Here is an 18,715-nt window from a genome sequence, read left to right on the forward strand (position 1 = left end):
TGATGAAAACAAAATCCCTGCACAATTTAATCTCTGTGCCTGAACTGTGCCTTGGCATCCACCAAACGTGATTTCAGGGATTACTTTGAGAAAAAGAACATCTACTCAAAATCCAGTTTCGGAACAAGGAACAGCAGCCCAGTCCTACAGATTATTTCTACTTTACATACTACATTCTCAAAATCCATAGATGGGTGCACAATAAAACAATAACAATGTGTTATGAGACACAAGTATGAATCTGTGCAGGTCATTCATGGTGTGTACTATCAAGATGCTGCATGGATTAACAGAAACAGGCAATGAGCACATTGGTTCATAGACATGTAGTCCCACTGTGCAGAGCCATCACATTGGCCTGCAGTTGGTTGCCCCACTTTGCATTATGTATAGCCACTGTATGCCTTAGATCACCAGGTAAGCCATATGTGGGAGGGAGGGGGAAATCACTAGACCACAGGGAACTGTATAGGTGAGGGGACCACTAGACACCATGGAACTGTATAGGGAAGGGGGGGGGGGGGGGATTGGACACCAGGAAACTTCATAACAACACACAAACGGTGGGTTGTCACTCAGAGGTAAAAGGTGTGGAGAGGGGGACTCGGGCTGCAATGTGCAGCTTGTCAGTGTGCTCAAAGCCAAAGCAATTTGATGCAGCAACAGTGAAGACGGTGAAACAGCTTGGTACTACTGACAGTGATTTATTTCTATAAAGCAATAAATCACTGCCATTGCCAAGCTGTTTCATCATCTTCACTGTTGCCACCAGGAAACTTTGTAAGAGAGAGAGGTGGCCACTAGACACTGAGGTTGCCTGGCGACTTGGTCCCAGTGTTCAATTTCAGCCCACTTTGAATTTGTGCTTGACACCCTTAAACAAACTTTTTGCATGATTTTTTTTTTAGTCACCAGCCACAGTGTGAACTGAGAATATTACTTTTTTGTGCATTGTGTTTGATCTGCACAATTATCCATTGTTCTAACATATTTATAAACTGACTTTTTTAAATAGAGAAATGATTAAATAAATCAGCTGCTGAGAAGTTGTAAAATGGGCACAACAAACTTGAGTTATGCACAGGTTACACTTTCATAATATTGATATACATTATTGATTTTCCCGGATTGATTGGCCACACCTGGTTACAGAAAACATAGGAAGATATGAGAACTCCATTTTGTAACCTTATCTTACCACCTGTATAATACATTAACTGGATGTAATCTGCTTCCACTGGGATCAGTGGAAACCTACCACCAACTGGATATAGATGGTCATTGTCTACTGCTGTGTACGAGCTTTGGGTTTGTTGAAAATAAAATCACCTTTACTTTTTGCCCCGTTTAACTACCATCAGATCAAATTTGTGACACCATGCGATTCTGTTGGCCTGAGAAATGGGTGAACCCAAGAACAAATCAGTGGGTACTGAAGCAACCACTGTAATCCTCTTCCACTCATTCATGTTGAAGCTGGTGGATGTTAGAGACCTTGCGCTCCTCCACCATCCGGTTGTAGTCAGTGCACAGATGGCTCAATAGGTTAGGTCTGAAGACCCCTATTCAAACTCTGCCGCAATGCTGCCAGTATTCATAAGTCTTATTTGCAAAGGACAGCCTCTGGATAGGACATGGAGCATGTGCATTTAAAGGGAACCTAAACTGAGAAGCATATGAATTTTTCCTTTTAAAATAATACCAGTTCCTGGACTCTCCTGCTGATCCTGCATCTCTAATACTTTTAGCCACAGCCCCTGAACAAGCATGCAGATCAGGTGCTCTGACTGAAGTCAGACTGGATTAGCTGCATGCTTGTTTCAGGTGTGCGATTCAGCCACTACTAAAGCCTAAAGGTGCATACACACATCAGACTATAGTCTTTGGAAAATGAAAGATCACAGACCAATCTTACCACCCTTCCTGTAGTATAAGAGCCATACTCTACAGTCTTTTCTATGGAGCTGAACTCCACATCAGAAAAAAATCTTTGCTAGATGCTGCACACACAGATGCTGTAAAGACACAACAGATCAGTATCTGCAAAAGATCTGTTCCTGCCAAAAATCCATTCCTGCTAATTGCAATGAAAGTCTATGAGATCTGCAGATCATCATACACACGATTTAACTGACATTCATCTGCAGATCAAGCAGTCATCTGCAGATCTGAAAATCCATCCTGGTGGATCTGATCTGCAGATGAATGTCAGTTAAATCATGTGTGTATGATGATCTGCAGATCTCATAGACTTTCATTGCAATTAGCAGGAATGGATTTTTGGCAGGAACAGATCTTTTGCAGATACTGATCTTTTGTGTCTGTACAGCATCTGTGTGTTCAGCATCTTGTAAAGATTTTTTTCTGATGTGGAGTTCAGCTCCATAGAAAAGACTGTGTAGAGTATGGCTCTCATACTACATGGAAGGGGGTAAAATTGGTCTGTGATCTTTCATTTTCCAAAGACTATGGTCTGATGTGTGTATGAGCCTTAAGAGATCAGCAGGACTGTCAGGCAACAGATATTGTTTAAAAGGAAACATCCATATCCCTCTCAGTTTAGGTTCCCTTTAACTTCTTTGGTCAACCATGGTGAGGCCTGTTCTGAAAGGCCTGTCCTGTTCAACTGCTGTATGGTCTTGGCCATTGTGCTGTAGCTCGGTTACAGGGTGTTTGCAATCTTTTTATCGTGTAGGCCATCTTCATGCAGAACAACATTTTTTCTCTTAAAGGGGTTCTGTGGCCCTTTTTTAAAATGTAATTTAAATGGAGATATTCTCCTTTCATAAGTACAAACAGCTGTGCTGTCTCTCTCCTGCTCCTTTCGAATTATTTGTCTACTTAGACAAATATTGTGTTGCAAGAAGAGGCAGACAATACAGCAGCTATTCCTCCCTGCTATCTGCCTCTCCCTCCTCCCTGCTATCTGTCTCTCCCTCCCCCCTGCTGCAAGTCATCTGATGAGTCATTCTTGACCTTTCTGCTAGCTCCAGAGAGCAGGGGGAAGATCTGCCTCTTTCTAGTGAGGCTGACAGCAGGGAGAAGATCTGCCTTCTAGGTCTTCAGATCAGCTCAGCTCTCTGCCATGAGGTACCATGACCACTATGAGATTGGCCTTATCTCATTCACTTTTTATCCTAGGAGAGAATGTTTCATCTTCTGTTTAAAATAAATTTTAAGTACTTTGCAATTGACAAAGTACCAAAAAAGCGAAAGCAGTACTGTCAGTTATTTTTCTGAGTATTTTTATGCTTTCCGGTGGCTTAAAAGGCATTTTAGGAAAAGATGTGAAAATATCAACTAGTTGAAAATGTAGAAGAAAGGGAATTGAATCAGATATGATATTCTTCACTTAGGGGTGTACACACTTGTTGCTAGTGGTTTAGATAAGAATGCCTGTGTGCAGCGTTCTTTTGATGGGATAGCAAATGTACACTGTTATCCAAGCTGTATACTGACAACTTTACATCATATGAAAGTGTCATATCTTCAGCGTTGTCCCATAAAAAGAAATAATAAAATATTTACAAGAAATGTACTCACTTTGAGATATACTATATGTACTTAAAGTAGCCCCAAACCAAACTTTTTTATTTAATAATATTTAGTTGCACCACTCTGACACATACAAAGATAAATAAACACTCCTTCAAACCTATGAGCATTTCAGTGCATGCTTTTCACCCTTCTCTTTTCATAACTAGGGTATACTGGGGGCAGCCATTAGCAATTCCTCCATTGCCGGACACCATCTACTCCACCAGTTTGCCGGAAAAATCCCGGCAATTTGAAAGGAAGGGAGGGGTTCCTCCAATAAATGTAAAATCTTTTAGATTTGTCATCATGCAGCTGAAAAAAGTTTGCCATTTATTATTATAATTTAGAAAATAGATTTTATTTCTGAAATCTTGTATTTTTAATTTGGGTCCACTTTAATGACAATGTAACCTGAAATTACACAGATTAAAGGAAACTTTAAATGCCATAATATGAAAAACAGGCAGCAAAAAGGCATTTCGAATACAGTTATGCTATCAAGACATTATTCCTCCTTTTAGTTTTAGTTTTCCATCACATCAGTTTGGTGATTAGTATACAGACAAATTGTCTCTCAGACCTTTGCTCATACTGAGCTCCCATTTGCTATCTGCTGTTACATAAGCAGGTTTCAAGCAGTTGGGGATATGCAACTAAATGGCTGTTTCACAGTTGATAATTAGTACAAGAATATGGTTTCACAAGAGGTCAAGGATTGCTCCTGTATTTAGCAGAGTCCCTGCATGCCTACAACTAGTCATGCGCCTTCACAAGAACCTCACATGCGTTTACACAAACCAATGGCTCAATCTTACACAATAAAGAAGTGTTTAAATTAGGTCAAAGCAGTAAGCTGGAAATTCTACGAAAGGCATTTTGTAAATACAAAACAAAAAAAACAAAAACACAACCACATGCAGCTTGATGCTGTACACTGTAAACCTAGCAGGAAATCTGGAATAAAGAGGGGAAAAAAAAAAATAGTAATCAAAACACAAAACCTCTATGGAGAAAAAGTCTGCCCACAATTATCTGCTCTACTTACATGTAAATAGAAAATGTGCTGCACTATTGTGGCCATTCATGACAATGGGCACAGATGTAGGGCTTGATTCACAAAGGCGTGCTAAACAGTTAGCATGTGAAGTGCCGTTCGCGGACTTTTGCTTGCGTAAATTGCCGCAATTTGTGTGCGCAAAAGTCTGCGATCACGCGAATCGCGGCACTTTGCGTGCGCAAAAGTCCACGAACAGCACTTCATGTGCTAACTGTTTAGCACGGCTTTGTGAATCAAGCCCTTATTGTTCTATGTATACACACTAGATTTCATGCCCCGAGATGATCATTCATGAACCATTTCAAACAACCTTCCTCTAGTGTCTGAAAATACAGTAGTTTAAAGGGAACCTAAACTGAGGATATGGATTTTACCTTGTAAAAAAATACCAGTTGCCTGACTCTCCTGCTGATCATGTGTCTCTAATACTTTTAGCCACAGCCCCTGAACAAGCATGCAGATCAGGTGCTCTGACTGAAGTCAGACTGGATTAGCTGCATGCTTGTTTCAGGTGTGTGATTCAGCCACTACTGCAGCCAAAGAGATCAGCAGGACTGGCAAGCAACTGGTATGGTTTAACAGGAAACATCCATATCCCTATCAGTTTAGGTTCCATTTAACAACAACAACAAAAATAACATTTCTATAGCGATTTTCTCCCATAGGACTCAAAGCGCTTAGGCTATCTCAGATTCATTAGTTGGTAGTAGGATGAAGTATTTACACAACAATGCCAAACTGAACAGGTGGGTTATTAGTCTGGATTTAAAGTGAATGGGAACGGGTTTTTAAAAGTTAATTTTAATAGAGGACCTGTCAGCTTTCTATGTTTCTCATGTACTGTGCCCACTTACCCCTTCTCTTGCTGCCTAATTGCGCAGATATCAGCTTTTATTTACTTTGACCGTTTGTCAAAAAACATGTTTTGGAGGAGGCAGAGCTTCTTTTCCCTGCTCTGTTATGTCTTGGCTTCTCCACCCCTGTTCCCCGGCCCTCCTGCCCGCGTTCACTATAATGCGCGGCTCCGTGGTCTCCCTCACAGAGCGCGCACGTCTTCCTTTTCACTTGGCATCTTGGGAGACACTGCTGGTGCTGGGACACGTGCACGCTCCCGCTCTGCAGTACACGCTCGCACACGTGCACGTGCACATGGCCGCGCTGCACACTACTTTGCTCTTGCAGAGCCAAATCTCGTGCAGCTTCAAGCGCTACGTGGCATGCAGGAAAAGACTGCTGACCCGGAGGATAAAAGAAAAGGTCAGCAGCCATCTTGGAAAGCGGGGGAAAGGATTATGGGGCTGATAACCGGACACAGGGGCCGGGGAGCGGCGAAAACACCGGTAATGCTCTATGTTTTTAATTTGCAACAAAATCATGGTTTTATTTAAAAAAAAAAAAAAAATGGATTCCCATTAGCTTTAAACACGTCCAGAGATGGAGCTGTCCTGATCTGCTGAGGTAAGGAGTTCCATACCGTAGGAGCAGCATGACAGAAGGCTCTGGGACCAAAAGTTTCCTGGTGGACTCTGGGCATGACTAGATTATTCGAACCTGTGGATCGAAGTTTGCAGGGATGGCTACGCAGCTTTAAAGCAACCTGAACTGACAATTCAGGCATACTGAAAGGACACAGAGGCAGATGATTGTATATAGAACGTGCCTCTGTGTCCTAATATGATTTCACAAACCCACCTCAGGTTCTCTTTAACCTTTTGGAGTAGCCCAACCACCTGACTCGAATCCAATTGAGAATCTGTGGAGTGAGCTAAAGATCAGGGTAATGGCAAGAAAATCCTCCAACCTGAAAGATTTGGAGCTCATTGCTAAAGATAAATGGGCAAAAATACCTGTGGAGACATGCAAAAAGCTGGTCTGCAATTATAGGAAGCGTTTATATGCTGTAATAGCCAATAAGCTTTTCTATTGATTACTGAAAAGGGTATACATAATTTTGGACTGGACACTTTTTGCCCAAATGTAAAAAGCTGAGAAATGCTTTTTCTCCACAATAATGCCTCTTGTACATCATCTTATCTTTTGGGAGACACCTGTCATTTCCTATAAAACAGTTACTTGCTGGGTGAATAAAAGTATTCCAGGGGTATGAATAATTAACCCTAATAAATGATCAAGAAATTATGGAAAAGACCAAACAAACGTTCATTTATATGCTTAGATCAATAATTATTCAGAAGTAACTGAGTCCCAACAATGTTGGCACATTCAGCAGGTTTCGACAAACAGATTGTGATCAGGAACAAGGACAGTTTGTACAAAGTTAAATTCCCAGAGATTCTTTCGAAGAACTTTTGGCAGCATTCCCTTTCCAAGAATCATTATGCTTAAACTACAGTACATACTTTTTTTTTTCAGAGTTACAAGGTTACATTAGGTCTTCATGGAAAATGCAGAGAGAAAATGCCACAGATTTCATTTGGCTTAACATTATCCCGTCATTCAGGAAAAAAAAAAAAAAAAAAAAAAAAGGAAGGAGAACAAACAACCATTAACCCCAGTTAAACTCCAAGCACTAGAAGCCTTATGCAAGGTTATTTTCTGAAAAGAATTTCTTTCCTGGATTACCGTGTTTGCTGTTAGTCTCAGAATCCCCTCTGTCTTCATAACCTCAGCTTTACCCAAAATGATTTTTGTGCCTGACAGTCAAATAAATCAGAGGACCACTGCAGACTACTTAAAGAGAGTCTGAAGCGAGACTAAATCTCGCTTTAGACCTCATAGATAGCAGGGGCATGTGTGCCCCTGCTAAAAAGCCGCTATCCCGCGGCTTAACGGGGGTCCCTTCACACCCAAATCTCCTCCGTGCAGCCGGGGAGCGCTTCCGCATTGGGGCAGGGCTAGCCGCCGCAGCCCTGCCTCATGCGCGTCTATCAGATGCGTACCTCCGCCTCTCCCCCGCCACTCTCAGTCTTCCTTCACTGAGAGGGGCGGGGGAGAGGCGGCGATGCGCGTCAGCCCTGCCTCCAAAAGAGAAAATTTTACGACCAAGTTTTGCGGGGGTGGGTTTGGGGGTGAAGGGACCCCCGTTTAGCCGCGGGATAGCGGCGTTTTAGCAGTGGCACACATGCCCCTGCTAACTATGAGCTCTGAAGCGAGATTTATTCTCGCTTCAGAGTCTCTTTAAAAAGGAACTGAAGTAAGAGGTATACGGAGGCTGCCATATTTATTTACTTTTAATCAATACTAGTTGCCTGGCAGCCCTGCTGATCCTCTGCCTCTAATACTGTTAGCCATAGCCCCTGAACAAGCATGCAGCAGATCAGGTGTTTCAGACTTTAAAGTCAGATCTGACAAGACTAGCTGCATGCTTGTTTCTGGTGTTATTCAGATACTACTGCAGAGAAATAGACCAGCAGGGCTGCCAGGCAACTGGTATTGATTAAAAGGAAATAAATATGGCAGCCTCCGTATGCCTCTTACTTCAGTTCCCCTTTAAGAGCTTTCAATGCTGGCATGCAAGACAAAGCTCCTACCTGGAGCAAGTAAGGTCCATTGCCAACACTTAGGCCCTTTTACACTTAGGCTCGGTCCACACTTGTGCGGATGCAGAACAAAAACGGAACGCTGTCCATTCTGCATCGGCTTTGTGCAAACACACTGTTTCACGTCCATTCCATGTCCGCAGTGTTGCTACGTCAGCCCATGCGCATCGCCGCTCACCTGTGTCACCACCACTGCTAGTCCCGCAGCTCGGTACGTTCCCCAGCCTGGAGGCCAGCAGAAGCATGGCTCTCCATAGGCTGCAACAGGCCAATTCAGCCTAGCAACAGGGAGAATTTTCATTGGTTCAACATGAACCAATGAGAATTCTCTCTGTTGCTGAGGATTCTAATTAGTCTATTGCAGCCCAATGGAGAATCCCCATGCTTCTGTCAGCCTCTGGGCTCTTCAGAATGGACCTAGCGGCGGTGATGGACGGCAGGACGCGTGAGCATGAAATCATGACAGCGACGGGATGCGCCGGAAACGGGCGATGTGTATGCGGCGACTAGCCTAGTGAGAGCGAATAGTCTCTGTTCTCATAGGCTTGCATTGGACACGTATACCCGTCCAGTCCAGGGGGGGGGAAGCCCCCCCCCCCAAAAAAAAACGTAAAAAAAAAAACCTGTCAAATCCGGCCTCTCCGTTACGTTTTCTTTCCGTGCAACTAGTGTTTCGGCACTAGTGGAAGCGGGTCCTATTTTTAACAAAGGATCTGCTTCTTGCGTTTCTGTAGAGCTTTAAAAATATATCCCACGAATATTTTACTATTGTTAAACCTAACCCAATTCCCACCTGGCCCCTCACTAAAATCAATGCCTAAAGCTACCATCCCCCTGGCCACAATATCTGCTGATACATGCACCACCTTCTTCGCTAAGACCACCGATATTCACGCTGCCAGAGGCCTCTTGCACACTATATGCAATTCCAATTTTTGATCCAATTGTTGATTCTGATAAAAAAAAAAAAAAAAAAAAAAAAAAAAAAAAAAAAAAGGTACTGCATGCGGCTACGTTTTTTAATCGGAATTTAAAAAAAAAAAAAAAAAAAAAAAAAAAAAAAAAAAAAAAAAAAAAATCGGAATTGCATGTAGTGTGCAAGAGGCCTAAAATGATAATTACAGGGTGCCTCCAACACCTTAATCACTGTGTAGGCTGTGCAGGTCCCCAAATTACCTGTTTCGCTCTGCAGAGGCTAATTACATTTGAGAGCTGATGACTAATTTGAATGGATTACCGTATTTATTATGCCTTGCGAAGTTCCTGTTCAGCCTCACCCGAAAATGTTACCTGAGAACTCAGAATTTGCACTTTGGTCAAATTTGGGTCTAGTTTTTCCCTGCTAGTTAGACAGTGAGGCCCAGTGCACACCGGGCGGATCCGCCGGCCGAATCCGCCTGAAAATCCGTGTGGCTAATGTATCTCTATGGGCTGGTGCACACCGGCGGTTTGAGGTTTTTACCAAGCCCCAAACGTGCCTCTTGCTGCACGTTTGTGGTTTGCTTAAAACCTCAAACCGTTGATGTGCACCAGCCCATAGAGATACATAAGCCACGCGGATGCTGATGCTGCCGGTGAACACCCGGCGGATCGCATCAAGATCCGCCCGGTGTGCACTGGCACTAAACTCACTCATCCGCACCCAAAACCGCTAGCGTTTTGTGGATCTGCTAGCGGTTTTAGTGTGCACTAGGCCTAACTGCAGACTGCAATAACCGATCTGTGTGCTTGGTCATATCATACTCTAGCCCATAAGCACCTGTTGCCCCAAAACCACTGAGTCGCAGTCGCCACACCAAACATCTGCTTTAATCTCAGAGATGCAATGTTGGCAGTTCATAAAGCCAGTGCGCCTTCCAACTCAGGGCTTAAAAAAATGTCAGCTCCTCCCCCTTCTCTCACACTAGGGAAGCATTGGAGGCTTTTCTAAGGTCAAACTCAGGCGACTTTAAAGGGAACATTTAAAGGCGTATAAAGCCAGACACATTTACTGGGGCAGAGCAGTGCTTTTCGGCTCTGCTAGATTTGGGCACAGCCAGTGCCACCATAAACTGTAAAGGGAATCACAACTGAGCGGCGCTTAAAAACACAATAATTCGGCCTCCAGCAATCGCTGGAAGCCAAATTATATCATTCCCCCACTATCCATGGTGGCCTGGAGGGGGAATAGCAATTAATATGGCCCAGACTTGTGCAGAAGCAGGATCAGCCATATAACGCTGTATCCTGCGCCCAAGTCTACCGGCACCGATTTCAAATGTATGCTTACAGGGGTTTGTAAAAATGACAGCCAGGAGTTATGCTGCTTTTTCTATTGCCTTTAGTTTCTGCATCACACACATCAGTGTTCTCCCCAGAGGTTTTTTCAGCCGGGTGGCATGAAAAAGTAGCCAGGTGGGGCGGGATGAGAGAATATAGGGCCAGTGCTTCTCTGCACAACTCTGCTTGCAGCAGAGGAGGTGAGCCGATGAAAGCCGGGTGCTCACCAAAACTAGCTGGGTGGAGCACCCGGCTAAAAGAGCCCGGGGAGAACACTGTACTATATAAATAATAATAGATTGTAATAATGGACTATCATTCTGAATGGGGAATTCTCAATTATTTGGCCTCACTGTTTTGTCGCCTTAGAATACACCCCAATAGGACAAATGACATAAGTGATAATCTGGTGTCCCCCCCAATCTGATCCTCTGTCCCCATCTGGACCCCCAGATGCCACATTCCAGCGATGGTTCGGACTGCAGGACATCCCCCTCAGTGTGGCGATTCTGCCAGAAATGAGAGGCTGCAGCTGTCTGGTGTGATTAGAATTATCTCACATGAGGAGATAACACTCCCTGCTTCAGTGAGGAATACACTAAATGCTGAATAACGTCAGAGAGTGGGAGATCGGGAGATTGCAAGACCCCCCCCAGACTGCGCTTTACCGACAGTCATTGAGACCCTCCAATAACAAACATCACCCCCCCCCTCCTTCTGCTGACGCTATACAGCCAGACTGACAGAGGGTACATCATCCTCACGTGGCACAGATCATGCTTCACATTATACATCCCAATTATAGCAAGAGCGTACTGCCACAGCAAGTGACTCGCACACACATCAAAACAAAACAAGCACAGGAATAGTACTCCATAATACCGTTCCACCAGCACTCAATCACACGTGCTGTTACTGACAACATGAAACCTTTAGCTACATATACACACGTTTTACTGCATTTACGTAAAATCTTTCCGATGGATAATGTACATGGGCCAGAGAGCAAATGCAGCAGACTAAAGGTGGCCATACACTGGTCGATTTGCCATCAGATTCGACCAAAAGATAGATCCCTCTCTGATCGAATCTGATCAAAGAGGGATCGTATGGCCACCTTACTGCAAACAGTTTGTGAATCGATTTCAGTCTGAAACCGATCACAATCTGTGGAGCTGCCGCCCCCCCCCCCCCCTGCATACATTACCTGCTCCGGCCGGTGCGTGTCCCCTGGTCCACCGCTGTCTTCTTATCCGCCTGGTCCCGGCATCTTCTTCGCATCGGCTCCCGGCTGGCATCTTCTCCCATCTGCATCCGCGTATAACTTTGTCACTCCAGTGCCAGCGGAAGTTCAAATAGAGCGCTCTCTATTTGTACTTCCACTGTCACTGCAGTGACACAGGAAGTTATACACTGATGCGTGATGCGGAAGGTGATGGGAGAAGATGCCAGCCGGGAGGTGAAAGCGGTGACAGCGGGGACTCGCGCCGACGGAGCAGGTAATGTATCTCCGCTGCATTGCGTCGGTCGTCGGGCATTCGAACGCCACTATCGACGCACTCCCGACCTGAGAAAAATCTTCCGCACGGATGGATCGACGGGACCGATGGATTTCGGACGGGAATTCATCGTTCTGTCAGCGGTGTGCGCGGCGATTTCACGGCCGTTTCGATCACTGTGATCGAAACGGACGTATTTCGGCAGGGAAATCGTTAGGTGTATGGGCCCCTTAAGGTAGGATTAGATTGTGATCTCCTCTGAAGACAGTCAGTTACATGACTATGTACTCAGTGAAGTGCTGCAGAACTGTCAGTGCTATATATAAATAATAAAAATAATAATAATAATAATAATGAGGTAGGACAGACTATGACTATGGTAGGATTAGATTGTGAGCTCATTCTGAGGACAGTCAGTGACATGACTATGTAAAGTGCTGCAGATTATGTCAGTGCTATATAAATAATAATAATAATAATAATAATAATAATAATAATAATAATGAATGATGATGGGAGGACATTTGCTTCATATGTAAGTAGCACATTTTGTAACAAGTCCTATTATCAGGGCTGTGGCGTCGGTACAAAAATCCTCCAACTCCTCAGTTTATGAAACCACTGACTCCAGGTACCCAAAATTGCTCCGACTCCACAACCCTGCCTAGTATGCCCTGTCAACACTAGACAAGCCAGTTATTCTGCAGACAAACACCTGTTCTGTACACAGCATAAACATCTGCAAGCATCTGTTCTATACAAAGCATAGATTTCTGCAGACAAAGACCTGTTCTGTATACAGCATAGACTTCTGCAGACAAACACTTGTCCTGTACACCGCATAAACCAGGGCTATGGAGTTGGTACAAAAATCTTCCGACTCCAACTCCGAGTACCCAAAATAGCCCAGACTCCTCGACTCCTTAGTTTAATACTTCATATAAACAGAATGTGGGATATCTACCTGTACTTGTCATAAAGTCTCACCGACCAAAAAAATAACATAGAACAAAGTAAATATTGTAGGGAGCCAATGTGACAGTTACAAATAAGGCACTTTATCACAAATACACAGTAAATCCATAGTTACCCTCCCCTTTAAAACCATAAAATTAGCTGCCAGCTTAATATGAGAATAGGGCCTGTACTCTAAAGGAGTGCACTCCAATTTGTCCGTATACCGGTATATTATCTTCAGGGCCCCCAAGCAACGTTTCCGCAATTTAAATCCTCATAAAGCAAGTCAGGTGACATAGATAGTATCAGTCCTCCATTAGCCATCCATTTCACAGTGATATTGTATACCTCTGACCTCTACGGTCCTCATCATATGCATAGCTTAATACATAGCCGCATACCCGACTCTCTGCTGCTACAGACCGGCTTTCGCAGGGACTCACATGTCCTTTGATTAATGGAGTTTTCAGGGGTTATCGGGTGGGTACTATCGGCGCAGCTGGCCGCTTGCCGGCCGAGCTTTGGCGCTTTGAGTCCGCCAGGAGAAAAGCGCGATATAAATGTTCTGTGTTTGTGAGTTCCCAGCATGCCCACCGTTCGTTCGCCGCTCGTCTGCGTTCAAGAGCGGCGCTTCTGTCTCTAGAGTCGGGGAGGAGCGGAGGGATTGGTGGAGGATGTCACGTGACAGCAGCACACGTGACGCGTTTCACCCAAGGCCGGGTTTCATCAGACGTGACGTCATGGATCCTCCTCCTCCTCTTTATACGTTGGAGTGAAGATCCATGATTAGCTTTAAAAGATACATTAAGAACAGGCTGGATTTTTCACCTTTTAGTGAGTACAGGCTCCATCCAGTGGCAGTCTGGCAGATTACAAGAAAACTTTTAAATTCATGTCAGTGTTTAATCCAATAGGTTGCATAGCGTTGCATTTGTAAATCCAGTACAATTCTTTCTTTGATAGTTCTCTATCATAATCCCCTCTACGTGGGCTCATATTTAATTTATAGATCCCCATAATTTTTAAATATTTAGGATCAGAGTTATGTTCTTTTTGAAAGTGCATAGCTACCGGACTTTTTTCATTTCCACTTATGTTATTCACATGTTCCTGTATTCTTTTCCTCAGGGCTCTACAAGTTTTACCAATATAGATTTTATCACAGCTGCAACTTAATTGATATATAACCCTTTCAGATGAGCAAGATATGTAATCATTTACAAAGAATTTCTCGGTTTTATCTCCATTGTAGAAGGTTTCTCCTCTTTGTACATATGGACACAAATTGGAGTGCACTCCTTTAGAGTACAGGCCCTATTCTCATATTAAGCTGGCAGCTAATTTTATGGTTTTAAAGGGGAGGGTAACTATGGATTTACTGTGTATTTGTAATAAAGTGCCTTATTTGTAACTGTCACATTAGTTTAATACTTAACAGGGCTGTGGATTTAGTACAAAAATCATCCAACTCCTCAAATTTATGAAACTAAGACTCCGACTCCGGGTGCCCAAAATTGCCCCGACTCCAACTCCACAGCCCTGGCATAAACTTCTGCAAGCATTGGTTCTGTACACAGCATTCACTTCTGCAGACAAACAACTGTTCTGTACACAGCATACAGTGTTCTCCAAAGGATTTATTTTCCAACCGGGTGGCATGAAAAAGTAGCGGGGTGGGGCGGCACAGAGAAATTTGGCGGTGTAGAATATTAAATATGCACAAATTATGTCCCACACATGCGCCCATGTGTACGCTGGCAACCATGTGGGGCATGTGTATGGATTAAGGATGCAGCCCGGAGCTAGCGGTGCACACAGACAAGTATAGAAGGTGGGGGCACATTGCACATTAGGGGGGTAGGCGCCGGATGCGGCATCACAAGGCCGATTCCTGATCGAGTTCTGCATGAAATCGATCAGGAATTGGCCTGCGGTGTATGGACAGCAAACAGATCTTTAATCAGATTCGATCAGAGAGAGATCGGTCACTTAGGCGAATCTGTCCATCATCGCTAGATGTATGGTCACTGCTTGTTACAAAGGGAAGGGCTGGATTCTCAGTGACAGCATCACTCCTTATATATTGTTGCAGTTCATCAAAGGAAATAGCACAAGCAACTAATAAATCAGCGCAACTTAATTTGTTTCCCTGCACGCTATGCACGTTAGTGTTCGCGTAGTGTGCATATCTAAGCAACTGTGCGGCTTTTGAAAGCTGCTGCTGTTGCTTAGTTACGAACGCAACGCTGCCACTAGTGCACGTACAGGGAAACAAAATTAAGTTGCGTCAATTAGCGCACGCAACGAGAGGTTGCTTGTGCTATGTCCTTTGATTAATCAACCCCCTCGTCCTTTAGGTTTCATCCATGTACATTTGCTGTTTTCAGAGGAGGAGGGGGGGAGGTATTTATTTTATTTTTTTATTTGCTGCAATACCATGTGGCTCCCAGTCCCAACTAGCCCCCGACAACTCGCCCACCGGCTGTACCATTGCTGCTGCTCCAGCCATGAGATCCATGGCAGCCTGGACCCCCTCCCCCAAGTGACCCAGTCATATTTCCAGTGCAACCCTGACCCCCCAAGTGCCCCCTCTGCCGAATGCGGGGCAGAATCTCAGCTCAGTGAGCTGATGTGTGAGATGTCCCTCTACCTCTCCTCGCCCCCCCCCCCCACCCCGAGTTTCCAAACACCCCCCCCCCCCCCCCCACCCCCCGGCAGAGCAGAGTAGTAAAGTAGTCGTTTACCCGCAGCGTGTCCGTCCCCCTTCGGCACATACAGGCTCTATTAGCAGAGTGTACGGTGGAAGCTGTCACTCACTGCTCCTCGCCGTTAGAATTCCCCTGCTTGCCTGTTACCGGCTCACATCTATGACACTATGCAGTAGCTCCTCGCCACTAGAGGGCATCATAGAAATGAGCCGGTAACAGGCAAGCAGGGGAATCTTAACGGCGATGAGCGGTGAGTGAAATCTTCCGCCTTACACTCTGCTAATAGAGCCTGTATGTGCCAAAGGGGGATGGACACGCTTCGGGTAATCGACTACTTTGCTACTCTGCGCAGATTCGGGAGCAGCGCTGGTTTTTAACCTAGCGTGATAGCCGGCCACGCGGTGATGGCAGCTGGGAATGCAGCCAGGCAGTAATTGATTTTACCCGGGTGGCCTACCCACCTGTTTGACCCTGGGGAGAACACTGCACATCTATGAATGCAGAGTGAAAAAAGAAAAAAAAAACACATTTGGTTATTGAATTAAACCAATTATGTAAATCTTAAAGTGAACCTCTGGACTAAAAAATCCACTCAGCAGAACGGAAAAGGCTTGGAGTTTCTTTAAGTTTCACAGCATCAGAACTTTGTTTTTCTTACCAAAGCATCATTTTTAGCTGCATTTTTAGCTAAGCTCCACCCATCAAAGAAAACTTCCTAGGCTTTTTTCTCCTGGTGCTGTGCAAAGCATGATGGGATTTCCTATGTTGTTATTCATGTTCCCTAGCAACTGGGAGGGGTGATCAGCACACAGGACAGTTGGAGCTGTGTCTCATGCTCCCTGTCACCTCCTTTCAACCAAAAAGATGGCTGCCTGTTCTTTTAAAACAAGATGGGTAAGAGATTAGATTACCTACTTATTTTAATTAACATAACTAATGTAATTTATTGACAGTATGTTTGTTTAGACTGAAGTTCCTCTTTAACCACTTCAGCCCACAGGGTTGTTCATTTTTTGCATCTGAGCAACTTTCACCTCCCATTCATTTGCTAATAACTTTATCACTACTCATCGCAATGAATTGATCTAGATCTTGTTTTTTTCCACCACCAATTAGGCTTTCTTTGGGTGATACATTTTGCTAAGAATTATTTTATTCTAAATGCATTTTAATAGGAATATTAAGAAAGAAATTGAAAAATAAAAATAAAAAAATCAGTATCTCTGTTTTTGGCCATTATAGTTTGAAATTAATGCATGCTACCATAATTAAAACCCATGTATTTTATTTGCCCATTATTACACCATTTAAATTATGTCCCTATCACAATGTATGGTGCCGATATTTTGTTTGGAAATAAAGGTGCATTTTTTCAATTTGCGTCCATCACTATTTACAAGCCCATAATATGGAGGCTGCCATATTTATTTGCTTTAAAACAATACTATTTTTCTGGCAGACCTGCTTATCTATTTGGCTGCAGTAGTGTCTAAATTACACCAGAAACAAGCATGCAGCTAATCGTCAGATCTAACAATATTGTCAGAAACACCTGATCTGCTGCATGCTTGTTCAGGGTCTATAGCTGAAAGTATTAGAGGCAGAGGATCAGCAGGATTGCTAGGCTACTGGTATTTCTTAAAAGAAACTAAATAAGTCAGTCCCCAAATCCCTCTCACTTCGGGTTCCCTCCTTTCTTTTGTGTTACACTGAGCAACAGGCCCCCACCCCATCATAAGTCACTTAGGGGAAATATTTAGAAAATTCTGCTGCAGGTTCACTGTCAATGTATCCATTCATCTTCATCTGTGAATAGAAAAACTGGTAAATAAACATTTATAGAATGTTCATTTGGATTATTAATTACTTCTAGGGATTCACATGCAGAGACAAATCTTGGAAGACTAACTTCAACTCAGCCAAGCAGTATTGAGGTGCATACACACATGCGACTATAGTCGTTTGTAACGATCGTTCCCCGATCTTTACCAACGACGATCGTTACAAAAAACGAACCACCGACTATTAAGGCAAACGATGAACGAGCCAAATCGCTACAAAAGAAAGTTCTGTCTCGGCGGACTTTAACCAACGACGATCGTTTGCAAAAGTAGTACATCGTTGGAAACGGTCGTTCGTACTAGGCTTGACATGCGCATTTCACTATTTCTCTGTGAAACTTTTCATTTTTATGCGCAGGCGCAATAGTTGCTTTACGTGATGCAACGTTCGTTCTAACGATCAGATCGTTACACACCTTTTAAAACTATCTTTACTTAGGTCGTTCTTTCATCAATTAAAAGTTCGTTCGTCGTTCTCAACGTACGATCATTGTCGCATGTGTGTACGTAGCATTGGAGACATTATGATGAAACTATAATAATCACCATAACATTTGTCTAGTGCTCTTCTCCTTTTGGACTCAAAGCACTCAAGAGCAGCAGCCACTAAGGGCGCGCTCAGTAGTCCATCCTGTGGTGTTAGCAAGCCTTGCCCAAGGACTCCTTACTGAGTAGGTACTGATCCTAGCCAGAATTCGTACCCTGCTCTCCTATGTCAAAGGCAGAGCCCTTAAAGGGAACCTAAATAGGACCATTGTAGTCCCTTACACACTCCAATGAGTTCTGGGTCACCATGAGCTTGCTGGTTAGTCTGTACTAAACTGAGAAGGATATGGCTTTTTCCTTCTAACATAACACCAGTTGCCTGACTCTCCTGCTGATCCTGTGTCTCTAATACTTTTAGCCACAGCCCCTCAACAAGCATGCAGATCAAGTGCTCTGCCTTGATTCAGACTGGATCAGCTGCATGCTTGTTTCAGGTGTGTGATTCAGCCACTACTATAGCTAAAGAGATCAGCCGGGCTGCCAGGCTACTGGTAATGTTTAAAAGGAAACATTCATATCCCTCTCAGTTAAGGTTCCCTTTAACCAGTACACTAGCTAGCCACTAAATATACGGTAGATCAATTCAATTGTACCTTATTGAAAGCTACCCATGGAAATTAATGACCTAAGTTAATAATGATTTTTTTTTCTCTTTAATAAAAAGAACCACACGGGGGGGGGGGGGGGGGGGGGGGGGGAACACACACAGCCAGTATAGTTTATTAAAACCACACCCTGGATACATCCCTACATAAACTCAATTTACAATAACTATAAACAGTATGTAATCACTTTTTATAGCTATAATGAT

General features: G+C 43.8%; 1 protein-coding gene across 2 annotated transcripts in view; it reads right to left on the reverse strand.

The window, feature by feature from the left end:
• The window catches only part of ABHD5 (abhydrolase domain containing 5, lysophosphatidic acid acyltransferase), a 71,486-nt gene that overhangs the window by 36,499 nt on the left and 16,272 nt on the right, over positions 1–18,715 (reverse strand). The gene's annotated exons all lie outside the window — the stretch shown is intronic.

The sequence above is a fragment of the Hyperolius riggenbachi genome, unplaced genomic scaffold, assembly GCF_040937935.1.
Source record: "Hyperolius riggenbachi isolate aHypRig1 unplaced genomic scaffold, aHypRig1.pri scaffold_177, whole genome shotgun sequence".
Taxonomy (NCBI): domain Eukaryota; kingdom Metazoa; phylum Chordata; class Amphibia; order Anura; family Hyperoliidae; genus Hyperolius; species Hyperolius riggenbachi.